The sequence below is a fragment of the Thamnophis elegans genome, chromosome 2 (assembly GCF_009769535.1).
Source record: "Thamnophis elegans isolate rThaEle1 chromosome 2, rThaEle1.pri, whole genome shotgun sequence".
Classification (NCBI taxonomy): Eukaryota; Metazoa; Chordata; class Lepidosauria; order Squamata; family Colubridae; genus Thamnophis; species Thamnophis elegans.
Window position 1 is genome coordinate 157,071,813 of NC_045542.1, and position 3,742 is coordinate 157,075,554.

At 51.5% G+C, this 3,742-nt stretch overlaps 1 protein-coding gene across 4 annotated transcripts in view; it reads right to left on the minus strand.

The window, feature by feature from the left end:
* The window catches only part of LOC116504750 (zinc finger protein OZF-like), a 183,981-nt gene that overhangs the window by 27,843 nt on the left and 152,396 nt on the right, over positions 1–3,742 (minus strand). The gene's annotated exons all lie outside the window — the stretch shown is intronic.

Consider the following 3,742-nt stretch of genomic DNA (forward strand, 5'->3'; position numbering starts at 1 on the left):
ACTTTTAAAAAATCTATTACGATTTCCGGGTTTCCTGAATCCCAGGCTCTCCGAGCACTCCCCCAATATTTGGGGTGCTTGGAGGGAAAATCAGGCAACAGGAGGCTGGAGAAAAAGACTGATTACAGCAGGAGGTATGCAGCAATGCCAAGCAGCGATGTCTTTCCCAGCAGCAGAATCAAGAAAAGATTAGTACTTTTGAAAATCAACCCCTAAAGCAGCTGAGCTGGAATTCCCTTGCGGTAGTCCCCAGATACAGGGAAGGGTCTCAAGCAAGGTGGCAAGGGTGGACTGGGGGTGGGACTGGAAACAAGCCAGGCTGATGGAATCCCTAGGGAGTGCAATAGAGCAACTGAAGGAGGGTCTTGACCAGGCCACCCTTGCTGATGAGGGGCCATCATGCTGCCCAAAAGAGAGGGGAGGGACATCTGATCTTGTTGGGGGGAAGACATGCTGACTGGAGTCCACCCCCCCTCCCCCTTCTGATAGGAGAAAGAGCCCAAAACGGCAACCAGAGCCTCTCCCACGCAGCAGGCAGGCTGCCAAGAGCAGACAACCCCCTCCCTCTCTCCGAACGAGGGGTGAAGAAGATGACCAGGCATATCGGGCGCAAGCATACCCAGCGCGACAGGAGGCTGGGGGATTAGGGCTGAATGACCCACCCCAATTCAAGGGAAAGTTTGACAGAGACTCAGACCAGGTAGCCCTATTCCTTGATTCAGCTGATATCCACCTAGAACGCTATGGGCACTTCTACCCATCCCCCAGAACCATGGTGAATTCCATCGCAGAGGGTCTAGAGGGAGAAGCAAGGGAATGGCTAGCCGCCCTCCACAAGAGAAGAGTCCCCCAACTGCAAGACATAGATGACTTCCTGCAACTACTAGAGGCCAGATTTGAGGAGGTGGAGGACTCATATGCGGAAGAGGAACTCAGCAACCTAAAGCAGAGAGGGCCACCATTAAGAGAGCACTTCTGTGCATTTAGGAGCGTCATAAGAAGGCTACCCACTTTACCAGAGCAGCTGCTGGTGTATTTTTTTCAGGACAAGCCTGGACAAGCAAATTGCTCAGGTAACTGCATACTGCGACATCCCAAATCAACTCTCCGAGTGGTTCTGAGTAGCAAAAGTCGACAGCGGGCTGCGCACCAACGACATGAGAAGGCAACTGGACACACAATAGAGAGGTCAACCCAACCTGAAACCACCAAGCTGGCGGGGAATCACAGCACCACAGCAGGCCCCGAGACCAGCCCACTCTTGAATTCCGGTAAAATGCAACAGATGTGAGAGCATGGGCCACATGGCAGTTGCATGCCCAACCCCAGCCCCAAAACCAAGGCCAGACCCACCGCCTGGGGCACGACCAGAATGAGGCCCCAAATGGACCACCAACAAGTTTGGGAAAGCCCTCCAGGCTGCAGACGCCCCTTCCCCCCCCCCCCCCCGGGTGAAAGTGGTGGAACCCCAGGCAATGACAACCAGTTGCCCGAAACATATGACAGCAAGGACGAGGGAGAAAATGACCCAATGGTGAGTGAATCAATTCACCCTTTCCTTTTTCCAATACACCTCAGAGCCCCAAAACAGGAAGCCAGGGGAATTTTCAAGCCCTAATAGACTCAGGCTGCATAAGGTGTTTGATCAACCTAACCACAGTCCTGAAACTGGGGATCAGAACAAAAAGACTGGCCCACCCAATCTAGTTCAAGCAGGTTGAGGGTCTCTAATGGGAGGAGCCTATGCACCCACCTAACTGAACCAGTGAGGCTAGAACTAGCGGATCACTGGGAAGTAATTTGATTCATAATAACCCCCAAAATGACAGACGCAGTCATACTGGGACTTTCCTGGCTAGACAAGTGGTGGCAAGGGGGTACCTGCAGAGTTAGGAGATCAAGGGTCCCCAACCCCTCCCACACCAGCAAGCAGAAACACCACCCACGCTGGAAACCCGCAAGAGAGCCCACAGAACAACTGGCAACCACATCCGACAAAATCCCAGAGGCCGAACTGATTCTAATAGAATATCAGGACCTTGGAGAAGCATTCAGCAACGCCGAGTGCAATGTTCTGCCTCCCCCGCCGGGAGACAGACTGTGCCATCAAAATCATCCCCGGGGCAAAACTGCCCAGGCCCAAACTGTATACCATGATGCCCCGGGAAATGCAAGAGATGTGCAAATACATAGACAAAATCCTAGCAACGGGGTTCATTGAAAAAAAGATGGAACCATGAGATCTTGTGTTGACTTTCGAGGGATAAATGGGGTGTCCGTACACAACCTATACCTACTCCCCCTCATGAAGGACATGCTGTCTCATCTGGCCAAGGCAGCTTTCAATTCAAAATGATGCCTTTGGGATTGCAGGGGGCCCCAGCGGTATTCATGGAGTTGATAATCAAGGTGTTGCATGAGCACCTCTACAATGGGGTCCTCTTCTACCTAGATAACATCCTTATCTACACTGAGACCATGAATGACCACATACCCCTGGTCCGCCAAGTACTGGAAAAACTTCTGGCAGCCAACCTGTACGTCAAGGTATCAAAATGTGAATTCCACCGTGCCTGGTTAGACTACCTGGGTTACCGAGTGTCAAATGAGGGAATAGAGATGTGCCAAAGTGCAAGTCATCTTAGGCTGGCAACCCCCTCGCACACCCAGACAACTACAAAGTTTCCTAGGTTACGCGAATTTCTACAGGCAATTCATCCCCTCCTTTACGAAGATTGCCAAACCCCTGGCAGACCTCCGGGACAACCCCTACCATGGGACCTAACCTGCCAAGAGGCGTTCGAGACACTAAAATAAATGTATGCAAAGGAGCCAGTGCTGAAGCAACCTTTCGTGATCCAGGTAGATGCCAGCGACATTGCAGTGGGAGTGCTACTCCAAAGAAACAACTAAGGAAACTTACAACCCTGCGCCTACACCTCCCGCAAGCTCACAGACACAGAGAGACGATGGACTGCATGGAACAAGGAGGCTTTCACAGTGAGATGGGCACTGCTAACCTGGAGACACCTGTTGGAAGGGGGCCAGAAACAATTTGAAGTCTGGACCGACCACAAAAATCTGGAGGTGCTTAGGACCCCACAGAAGCTATCACCCAAACAAGTCCCATGGGCTCAATACTTCAACCCTTTTGATTTTGTTTTAAAGCACATTCCAGGCGGGAGGAACTTATTAGCTGGCGTCCTCTCCTGCATGCCTCAGTACAAATGAGAACGGGAGCACGTAGTGGACGCCATCATTTCCTCTACTCAGCTGCCCAAGTAACCATCAGGCGGGAACGCTGTGAACAGCAAGACCAACCCGCAAGCAACCTAACCACAAGACTCAAAACTGAACTGCTAGCAGACCCCTGGTTCCAAAACAGCCAACACATCTTGATGAAAGGAGATGACCTTGCATGGAAGGGGACGAAATTCTAAGTCCCAGAATCCCTACATACCCTAGTTCTCCAGAGGAGTCATGATGCCAAACCGGCAGGCCACTTTGGGTTCCTAAAGACTTTACCCTTAGCCTGGAGGCAATTCTGCTGGCCAAGCATAAAGAAAGATGTGGATAGTTATGTGAAAAGTTGCACCATCTGCGCCACAATGAAGAGACGACCAGGAAACACCCCCCCAGACTGCTGCAAACAGTAGCAGAGACAAGGAGGCCATGGGAGGAGATAGCAAGGGACTTTATAGTAGAGTTGCCAAAAAGTGGGGAAACACAATGATTTGGACTG